Raw genomic sequence first — 11,757 nt, forward strand, 5'->3', positions numbered from 1 at the left:
GATGGTGTTTAGCAAGTGAGGGAATACAGGGTTATGGGAGATAGCTCATAGTACAAGTTGATCCAGGGACTAGTACAAATGCCATTTTGGAGTCAGGAAGGAATTTTTTCTCCCTCTGAGGCAAATTGGAGAGGCTTCAGATGGGTTTTTTTGCCTTCCTCTGGATCAACTGGCAGATAGGCAGATTAAAAAAAAAAAAACTAAAAGGTTGAACTTGATGGACGTGTGTCTTTTTTCAACCTTACTTACTATGTTCCTATGTTACTATGTATGTAGGCAAACTGACATTTGTTGCCCCCATCATTGGGACCAGAGCAATGGGGATTGGCTCACAGGAAATTTAAAAAACTATCGTATCTCCTGCGCATCCCCAGTGTTTCTGAACCAATGTGGGTATGGTTGAGCAGCATGCCGCCCCCTAAAATCCTGCTGCCCTAGGCCCGGCTTGGGTGGCCTCTCCACAAATCCAGGCCTGTACACACCAATATTGTAAATTAAAAAAGATACACTTGCTGGTTCAGGAATTAAATTTTTCATGGTAGAGTGAATTATTTGTAGTGTAAACAGTGTAATTTAGAAATAAAAACTACACCATAAAAATCATGACAGAATCCTTTTAAGCAACAGGTCGGAAATTGTTGGTTTTTGTTTCGTTATTTTGCCAAAAAGAAGCGATTGATCCTCCCACAACTTAATAATGAGATTTCATCAAGTCAATGCTATTTTGAGAAGACTGGAAGGGCAGAATGATATAAAAAAAAGGAAAGAAGTGAAAATTCATTAATAATAATAGAGGCATTTTACAAATTTACAAAAAATGTTTAGAAATTTAAGCCAATTTCCTTCCTGAATGGTTTATACTTGCAGTTCCTAATGAAAGTCCTCCTGTAAGAACAAACAAAGGAGAAGACAAAGTAAAAGCACTTCAGGTGTCGCCAAAAGGAACTCCAGGGACACGGATGAAATGTTACCCAGGATGGGCGGCGAGTACTTAGTGTTTAGTAGTCGGAGTACGAGGAGGGCCGGTGTGGGTTTCACTCATGCAGATTATGAAATTGTTATTGTTCTCTCTGTCCACATTGGAATGTATTCCCAGGAAGTAAAGTGATGTCTCCTTACCCCCCCCCCCCACATACACATTGGCTCCAGACCGGATGGCTTTGCATGGCCCATCGCAAGGTCATGGCTCTGCAAGTGAAAACAATGTAGGACCTCTCAGTAAAAATGGCTTCCTTTTAACAAAAATGGGAGCATGGACAAAAGAAATGTCATCTATAGACTGGTAGATATTTAGAGAGGCAGAATAATGTGCCACTGCAAGGGGAGAGAAATTATCTGGATAAATGGAGACAAGTAGATTAGTATCCACCGAGTTGCCTTATGGGGTGCAAACAGGGGTGGCAGAAGGGCACCTACAGGGACAAACACTTGTTTTTGTAAATCTTTTTTTTTTTTTTTTGGAACTGTATTTATTGTAATAAGGAGATCATGGAGATGCACCCCAAACATATAGGTCAAGGATCCCTGAATCCAGAGGGTAATAGCTGCAAGTCAAAAACACAAGAATCAGAAATGGAGTAACCCCTAACAATCAGATTTTTTTAATACAGGTGACCAGAAAAGGCTGCAAGCTGATTGGCTGCTGTAGGTCAAAGACGTAGATGTGGTACAAACTTCTACTGAACGCCACTATAAGGTGGAGAAAGTGAGCCCCCCCCCCCCCATTGTTTAAATTGGGGGAAAGCTCATGGAGAAAAACTGGAGAAAATGTTCTCCTTTAGTTGTCAGCAAAATGTAAAGGAAATATAACCCCCCCCAAAAAAAATTCAGTTGATGTAAACTTATTCTGAGCATGTTCACAATAAGCAATAATGTTGTTTCTGAGATATAAGCAGTTTAACATAGTAACATAGTAAGTTAGGTTGAAAAAAGACACACGTCCATCAAGTTCAACCTTTTTAAGTCTATATATAACCTGCCTAACTGCCAGTTGATCCAGAGGAAGGCAAAAAACCCATCTGAAGCCTCTCCAATTTGCCTCAGAGGGGGGAAAAAATTCCTTCCTGACTCCAAAATGGCAATAGGACCATTCCCTGGATCAACTTGTACTATGAGCATCTTCCATAACCCTGTATTCCTTCATTTTGACCACTTATATCAGGCTGTGAGCCCAACAGCTTTCTCTGAAGGTCAGAATTAGGGCAGAGACACACGCGGCAATTTGGGGAGATTAGTTGGCCGGCAACAAATCTCCTCTTCTTCAGGGCGAATAATCTCCCCGAACTGCCTCCCCTGCCTTCCCACCGGCTAGAATGAAAATCGCTGGCGGGATGGCACTCGGAGCGCTTAGTTTTCCAAAGTCACCCGAAGTTTCCTCGTGAACCATATACAAATTAGGGGCGGAAGGGAAATCACGTAACTTTTTGTCACAAAACAAGGAAGTAAAAAAATGTTTTTCCACTTTTTACCTTCCTGTCATTCGGTTCAGTATTCGGCCAAATCTTTTTTTGAAGGATTCGGGGATTCAGCCAAATCCCAAATAGTGGATACAGTGCATCCCTAATTTAAAGACACCCTATCATGAATTAAAAAAAAAGATAAAACATTTAGCAAAACATACAGGTTTTTTAGGAGCCAAATGAACCTTTTTACCTGTATATTTGTTAATTTAAGGATGAGCACCCTTGGTGAATGAACGTCTGCTAATGTATAACGCCAGTCAGTGACTATAATGGCAGAAATCTTAATTCACCTTGGTTCATCAAGCAATGACTTCTGAATTCAATTATTTCCCAAGCGCTGCAGTGCCCTAGTTTGACACCAGAAATAAAACAATCATTTCTGAGTCCTATTTATTATTTCCTCCCACAGTGCAATCATTTCATACTGGTGGGAAGATTTGCACCGTGTCCCCTTTGGCTATCATCCTTCTGCGAGTGGCTTCACTTGCCCTTTAGTGCTAATCTTCATGGTGTCAAGAGGCCAGTGATAAGGGGAGGTCAGGAGGTGAAGACGAGGGCAAGTTTGGGAGTGGGAATAGTGAGGCTGGTCTCTATGGGAGAGTGGATATTCGATCTGACTTAGTTTACAACAAGAACCCAAGTAAATCATTACATGGCTGTGTCTCAGCACGAGGAGAGTTTATATCAGCTCCAGCGTTTGATGGAAGAGGGGTGTGCCGAGGCTCTTATTTATATATAAAGCCCATGGTAGTGACGAGAGATGGATGTGCCCCACTCAGCAGCATTAGGGAAATTCATTAGGGAGGAAAAAAGTAATGAAAGGAAGGCTGATAAGAGGAAGAGGGGAATCATGGTGTCCCTGACACTGGGCTGCAAGAAAAAGATCAGAATTGGAATGGTTATGGCTATTTTATCTGCAATATTTTTTCCTTTTACAAAATACAGCATGAAAACACCCGTTATTGGCCCCTAGTGATGGCGCACTTGTGATTCTACACAGCAGCAGTGTATACAGGCATTTTGCCTGATGAATGGGCCTGGGTGTTCCAAAAGCTTACAATTTTTCCTTATTCAGTTAGCCAATAAAAGGTATCACCAAACTTGACATTTTCTGTATACAGAGTAGAAATTCTGCTGGCAAACCATGGTTTAATAGAAACAACTTTAGCTCTCGCACACCCTGACTTCAAATAGGGTAAAGATACCTGGTACACTAAGGTAGAGGTCCGACCGCCTCACGTACAATGCTCCATAGAAAGAGATCCAAGGACACATAGGATTGATGCAAACAATATTGCCTTGCGTGTTTAATGCAGAGTGCAATGTTTCGGGGGCACGTTATGCTTGACAAAGGGGCGTGATCCCGAAACATTGCACTCTGCATTAAACAAGGCAATCTTGCTTGCATCTTGCTTTGGAATTCTATAAACCATGGTTTAACACAGGCAAGTTTCCTCGTGAGGCAACTTCAGGCGACTTCGGAAAACGAAGCGATGCGAGAGCCATGCCGAAGGCGATTTTTCATTCTAGCAGGCAGAAGACGGGGGAAGCAGTTCGGGGAGATTAGTCACCCCAAAGAAGAGGCGATTTGTCGCCGGGCGACTAAACCGCTCCAAATCTCCCAGTGTGATCTTACCCTAAGGCATGTTATATATTAAAAGGAAGTTGCTACTTCGAAAGCTCAGCCAATGATAAACAAATCTCCAAAGAATTAAGAGGGGTCCCCAAACTTTTTTATAGGACTGTAAATATACACAATATAAAATGTTAATATATATCCCATAACGCTTTACCAAGTGGGATTACATACCCTAAGCACATATGGCACATGTGACTGACAGAGGCTGTGCAAAATAAAAAGTAGTGTTCTGTTCTGTTACGTTAGACATCCAGTCACTCCAGCCTTTATACATTACATTTTTGGCTAACTAACTATATTAGAAATGTTTTTTTATTTTGCACATACTATCTATTTACCCAGTTTTTATTTTTATACTGAACTGAACTAGGGCAGGCAAGGAGAAATACACAAGTGTCCCCCCTCCTGTCATTCAGATGTGCAAGCAAGCAGTATAGAGCCCTGTTATGGCCTGCCCTATGGCTGCAGAGCACCAGGAGATACTGCACCTTGCACTGAAATTTTTCTGATGTGAGATTCAGTGGGCACCAGGCAATTGCTCTTTAAATGAACACTTTTGTGCCCCTTAATGCTCTTGCACTTGTGTCCAGGGTCTCATTAGATTACCCCTATTGTTACAATTGACACCGTTTACCATTGGTCTTCATTTTTTACATGTTGTGGTTTTGTAATCATTTACAATTTTTTGCAGCTGTCTGGGTTGGGGTTTTTATTGACTATCTGGTTGCTAGGGCTTAATTACTCGATAATGCAAAATAAATAGTAGAGGGCCTGTCTAATATACAGATAATGACAACATTAAAGCCAATTTGTATTTTTTTTAGTTGCCAGGATCAGTGACCCCAATAACCAGATATCATTTCCGAGGCAAAATAGGCAGGCTTAAAATTTAAAACCCACACAAATGAAGACCAGTTGTTTAGAATATGTCCCTCTGTAGTTTACTAGAGGTCTTTAAAAGGCAAACTTCTCCTTTAAATCCCTATTACTAAATGTCAGAATAGAGCAGTGATCTCCAACCAGTGCCTCAGGAGCAACATGTTCCTCACCAACCCCCTACCAGTGGCCTCAAAGCAGGTTCTTATTTTTCAATTCCAGGCTTCAATTAAATTTTTTGTTGCATGAAAACCCAATAGAACATCTTGTATGCTGCCAGTTCACATAGGGGCTAACAAACAGCCCTACTTGGTATCTTCCAGGACATGTTTCATGTGTGCGTTTCTCCTCAACTCTGTTTACAGTTAAATGTGGTTTACAGGTGAAAAAAGGTTGGGGACCCCTGAACTAGAGCATCAGAAGAATTATTTCTCCTTCTGAGACTCATGACTTCAAAGTGGATGTTTTCATAGGGAGTTTTGTATTGGGTTGGGCTGTGATATGTCTAAAGGGGAAACCCTAATGGCTGATTCATCACTGATAGCATCTGAGATCTTTCATCTGAAGAGCTTCCAAGGGCCTTTGTGTGTTTTTCCCAGAGGTTTCATCCATGCAAACTTCTAAGGAAACGGTGAAATATTAACCAGATAGAAAATATATATGTACGTATGGGGCACTCCACAGTGGAACAAGGCAGACACTTATATACAACAGGCCACTCAGAGGGCTGGATGCACTTGATGAAGGAAAGTGTATTTATGTGAAGTCAACTTTAGGCTCCGTACAAGGACTTGTTTTGTCTTTATCCTTAATACACTTTCCATTGCATGGAGTCTCCTACTTGTGTTATTATACAGCAAGGCTATTATATTGGCAGATACAGACTTGAAGAAGTGTTCCTTCTGGCAGTTGCAGAGTTCAGAGCAGATCTGCAGGCTCATCAAGGGGCATTGTGGAGGTAACTTGGCACTCTTTCAATGTATATTCTCATGTAATTATCTATAAAGCTCCAGAAAGCTCCTAATTAAGGAAAGGCCGTCTCCCATAGACTCCATTTTATCCAAATAATTCAAATTTTAAAAAAATAATTCCCCTTTTCTCTGTAATAATAAAAACAGTACCTTGCACTGGATCCAAACTAAGATATAATTAATCCTTACGGGAGACAAAACCAGCCTATTGGGTTTATTTAATTTTTACATGGTTTTCTTGTATTCATAGGGGCAGATTTATCAAGGTTCGAATTTCGAGTTTACGAGAGGTATTTAAAACTTGCATAAACTCGAAATTGAGCTTGATAAAAGGCCATTTGAGGCCTGAAACGTTGCTGTGATGCCCAGAAGTCTGCAATAAAGGCATTTTTATCTTACAAAGATTGAGTGGTGCTGTTCAATTACAATTTCTTAAACTCGAAATTCAACCAATTGCAATTTATTAAAAAAATCGAATTTTACAAACTCGGGTGAATAGGATCAACCTGCAAAATTAATTTGGTTTGAGTTTTTAAAACTCGATTTGAGTTTTTTTCGGAGAAAAAAACTCCAATGTCAGGAAGGCTGCAAACAACTCTAAATTGATCCCAGGAAGTCTTCCATAGGCTAAAACAGCAATTCGGCAAGTTTAATAGCGAATAGTCTAAGGGCCAGTGTATGATAAATTTCAAAAATCTAATTTGAATTCTAAAAAAAACGTATCGAATTTTAACAATTCCCTAGACAGTTTTGGCCATAAAAAAAAAACTCGAACATTCGAAATCTAAATTAGAATTCACTTCGACCCTTGATAAATCTGCCCCCTAATGTATGAAGATCCAAATTATGGAAAGATCTGTTATCCGGAAAACCCCAGGTCCCGAGCATTCTGGATAACAGGTCCCACACCTGTAGAAGAATTATCATAGAGAAAGGAGTTCTGTGGGTCTAAGAGCTTCTCCTGCATCATCGGTCAGTGAGGAAGAACATCTTATTAACCTCACCAATGGAAATGTCCTTTAGCACTGGGAAGTCATCCTCTAGGCACTCCTTCTTTTGTTGATTCTTGGCATAAGAGTCTGTAAAACATGGGGAAAAAATTAAAAGCTGATCATCTACTGGCTTAGGGGAGTTGTAGTTCTAGAGCAGGGGTCCCCAAGCCTTTTCTACATGTGAGCCACATTCAAATAAAAAAAGAGTTTGGGAGCAACGCAAGCATGAAAAAAATTCCTGTGGGCAGGGGCGTAACTACAGAGGAAGCAGACCCTGCGGCTGTAGGGGGGCCCAAGAGGCATAGGGGGCCCCATAAGGCTCTAATAAATTAGGAATTTTAATATATATTGTTAATACAGGGCAACCACTGGATATTTTGGGAGCCCTAAAATTATTTTGCTGTGGGGCCCAGTAACATCTAGTTAAGCCACTGCCTGTGGGTACCAAATAAAGCAAGTGATTGGCTATTTGGTGGCCCCTATGTGGACTTGCAGCATACCGGAGGCTCTGTTTGGCAGTAAACCTGGTTTTTTTGCAACCAAAACTTGCCTCCAAGCTAGGAATTAAAAAATAAGCACCTGCTTTGTGGGCACTGAGCAGGGTCGGACTGGGCCGGCAGGCCCCCGGGAAAAAACCCGTTGGGCCCCACCGGCCCAGACCCGGTTTTTGCACTCACTCTCCTCCTGGACCCTGGACCCGATGACGTGCCAGAAAAAGGTATGAGCGCATGGGTGTTCTGGCGGCAGAGAGGACTTTGCAGCTCGGGGGCCCGGTGGATGGTGTGGGGGGGGACCCCTGACACTGCCCATGGGGGTGGCGGAGGATCCTGATGTGGCAGCTAGGGATGTAGCGAACGTCGGAAAAAAAGTTCGCGAACATATTCGCGAACTTGCGCAAAAACGCGAGCGGTTCGCGAACGGTTCGCGAACCCCATAGACTTCAATGGGAAGGCGAACTTTAACATCTAGAAAAGACATTTCTGGCCAGAAAAATGATTTTAAAGTTGTTTAAAGGGTGCAACGACCTGGACAGTGGCATGCCAGAGGGGGATCAAGGGCAAAAATGTATCTGAAAAATCTGCCTGTGTGTGCTTGGAAGAGATAGTGTAGGGGGAGAGCTGTTAGTGATTTCAGGGACAGATGATAGTAAGTTTGCTGGCTAGTAATCTGCTTGATACTGCTCTGTATTGGAGGGACAGAAGTCTGCAGGGATTTGAGGGACATTTTAGCTTAGGTAGCTTTGCTGGCTAGTAATCTACTGTTCTCTTTAAACAACTGCCATACCGCGTTGACCTTGTAGGCATTGTTTGCCCAGTTTTTTTGGACGCAGCCACTGAAGCACAGTTGCCAGAAAAAATATGCCATATAAATGCTGAAAATAGTCATTTTTCGCCATACGTTGACCTTGTAGACATTGTTTGCCCAGTTTTTTTGGACGCAGCCACTGAAGCACAGTTGCCAGAAAAATTATGCCATATAAATGCTGAAAATATAAATTTTTTTGGTTGCAGCCACTGAAGCACAGAGGCCAGAAAAATTATGCCATATAAATGCAGAAAATATGCATTTTTTTGGTCGCAGCCACTGAAGCACAGTTGACAGAAAAATTATGCCATATAAATGCTGAAAATATAAACTTTTTTGGTTGCAGCCACTGAAGCACAGTTGCCAGAAAAAATATGCCATATAAATGCTGAAAATATAAATTTTTTGCCATACGTTGACCTTGTAGGCATTGTTTGCCCAGTTTTTTTGGTCGCAGCCACTGAAGCACAGTTGCCAGAAAAAATATGCCATATAAATGCTGAAAATAGTAATTTTTTGCCATATACGTTGAGTCAACGTATGGCAAAAAATGACTATTTTCAGCATTTATATGGCATATTTTTTCTGGCCTCTGTGCTTCAGTGGCTGCGGCCAAAAAAACTGGGCAAATAATGCCTAAAAGGTCAACTTATACACTACTACAGCGGTAGTAAAATAAAAAAAAGTAAAATAAAAAAAAATGAATATTAAAAAAAAAAATTAAAGTTGGTGCTGCTGAACTACTAGGAGCAGCAGATTAGCACACCAGTCCCACTCCCCAACACTGCTAGACTAATAGCACTGGGCTCTTATAGTAGTAGTAGTAGTAGTAGTAAAACAACAAAAAAATAAATAAAAGCAGTCCTTACAAGGACTACTGTTATTGCAGCAGTCAGCAGATGAGATCAGAAGCAGGACAGCTGCCCACTGCAGCTACATACAGAGCACTGCAGTAGAAGGTAGATTACTAGCCAGCAAAGCTACCTAAGCTTAAATGTCCCTCAAACCCCTGCAGACTTCTGTCCCTCCAATAACAGAGCAGTATCAAAACGATTACTAGCCAGCAAACTTTCAACTGTCCCTGAAATCACTAACAGGCAGCAGCTCTCTCCCTACACTATCTCTTCAGCACACACAGGCAGAGTGAAAAAACGCTGCAGGGCTTCGGTTTTTATAGGGAAGGGGAGTGGTCCAGGGGAGAGCTTCCTGATTGGCTGCCATGTACCTGCTGGTCTGGGGTGAGAGGGCAAAAAAAAGCGCCAACAATGGCGAACCCAAAATGGCGAACGTCGCGCGACGTTCGCGAACTTCCGGCGAGCGCGAACACCCGATGTTCGCGCGAACAAGTTCGCCGGCGAACAGTTCGCGACATCTCTAGTGGCAGCCCCAATGGGCCCAAACCCCCCCAGTCCAATGCTGGCACTGGGAGCAACATCCATGCTGTTAGTGAGCAACATGTTGCTAATGAGCTACTGGTTGGGGACCACTTTTCTAAAGGTTGCACATAACTGGAACAGGCTGTACTAAATGCTAGACCTGATGGGTCACAAGTGCTGCACACTGCAACACCAACCTCATATGAGCGTTTATTCCCATAACCATACAATGGAGCTAAACTAAATAAGAAAAAAATAGCATTTCGCTCTGCAGGCCAAAATCAAAGAAAATGTTTTTTATTAGTGAAAAATTACACATATACATTAGATCCCGAGATACTGTAACCAGAGTGCCACTTACCTGTTACATTGTGTATGGAGTCTAGAGCAGCAGTGCTCATCATGTTTATACCAAACAGAAAGATACAGGCCACAACCCAATACCTAGAAACACAATTTAGAAAAAATGAAAAGGCCAGACAGTGAATTAATTAATATCAGTATCACATTTGTTGCGCACTGTATTTAGGACGGCACAGTTGTGTGGAATATGAACCTTGTTTATCCCTAGTTCCCTTATACCAAGGCACAACATATCACAACATACTGTGGCTCATTTACAAACACTGGGGCAAATCTGTTTCAACTCGGTTATATGGAGTAACCAATATGCTTTCACTCTTCTATCTGTAGTAGTCTGATCGAAGTCGATTGTTAATCGATTGGTGCAATAGGGTTGATATAAGCCCAGTGTTTATAATGATCCCCCTCTGTGGATTTGGGACTGTAAGACTGAAGGCAGACTGAAAGGAACATAGTATTTACAGTACTGCTTAGTGTATAGGAATTATCCTATGATGAGTACTTATTTTTGGGGCCAGGACTTCAGTCCCAATGAGTGTAACCAAGACTCTGGGGTGTAGAGACATGTCAGATACAGAACTGAAAGCACAAAACAGAAGCTCAGTGTTTAGACACAAGTACCATAAAGACCAATGAAACAAGTACAATGGGGGTGCACACTAAGGTTCCTCGCTTGTCCAAGAGGAACTTGGTCAAGACCAGTGTTTGCGGGGTGGCTGTTGGGTGTTGACACTATGAGGCCCACCAGTGGTTTAGTCAAAGGCTTGAGAAGTGCAGACCTTGTTGGAGGCCAGAAGTAAGAAGGAACCAACTTTAGGGGGTAGATCAATGATTTTGAACCAGTGGCTCCTGAGCAACATGCTGCTCCCCAATCCATTGGATGTTGCTCCAAGTGGCCTCAAAGCAGGTGTTTATTTTTCAAATCCAGGCTTGGAGGCAAGTTTTGGTTGTATACAGACCAGGTGTACTGCCAAACAGAGTCTCATGTAGGCTGCCAGTCCACTTAGGGGCTACCAAATAGCCAATCACAGCCCTTATTTGGCACCCCTGGGACTTTTGTCATGCTTGTGTAGCTCTCCAATTCTTTTAACGTTTGAATGTGGCTCATGGGTAAAAAAGGTTGGGGGACTCTTGGGGCACAGGGTATCAGGTTCTTTGGTGGCCCTAGGAAGCCCAGTCCAAAGCTAATAGGGAAGCAGTGGGTAATGCAGGGAGCAATAATGGCCAATAGGAATGAAAGGACTATACAGACATACTATTTCTTTGTGGAAACTTTGATCCTTTACTATGAGTGATCTGAAGACAGGTGGTGGCCAAAGCTCCTCAGATAACAATTCCCATCCTTGTCTTTGGCAATGACTTGAATTTGGGAAAACAATAACACAAGGTGAGTGGGTGGAGCTTGTTCAGCAGAAGATGGCGGCCTGCACGTCTCACCAGAGTCATGTTGATAGGCAAATACTGATACTCACTGAAGCCAAACTGGGAGCCCAGATACAGAACAAAGCCATAAATTGCCATTTCGGGAAGAGGGGATGGGGAATTCTCCACCATTGTGGCATCAGAATAAGTGAGAAGGATGAAAAAATTAAAATGAGAATTCTCCTGCCTTCATGCGATATTGTCCATAAAATGTTACAACCAACAGCATGGCAAGCGACAATATCAATACGACCAGAGATCAGCGTCTGTAACGCCCGGGCTACCATCTCTTTTCAGCTTAAATAACTATGTAACTGCAACCAGATGCATTCTTTAAAGGGGTTGTTCACC

The sequence above is a fragment of the Xenopus laevis genome, chromosome 2S (genome assembly GCF_017654675.1).
Source record: "Xenopus laevis strain J_2021 chromosome 2S, Xenopus_laevis_v10.1, whole genome shotgun sequence".
In the NCBI taxonomy this organism is placed as follows: Eukaryota; Metazoa; Chordata; class Amphibia; order Anura; family Pipidae; genus Xenopus; species Xenopus laevis.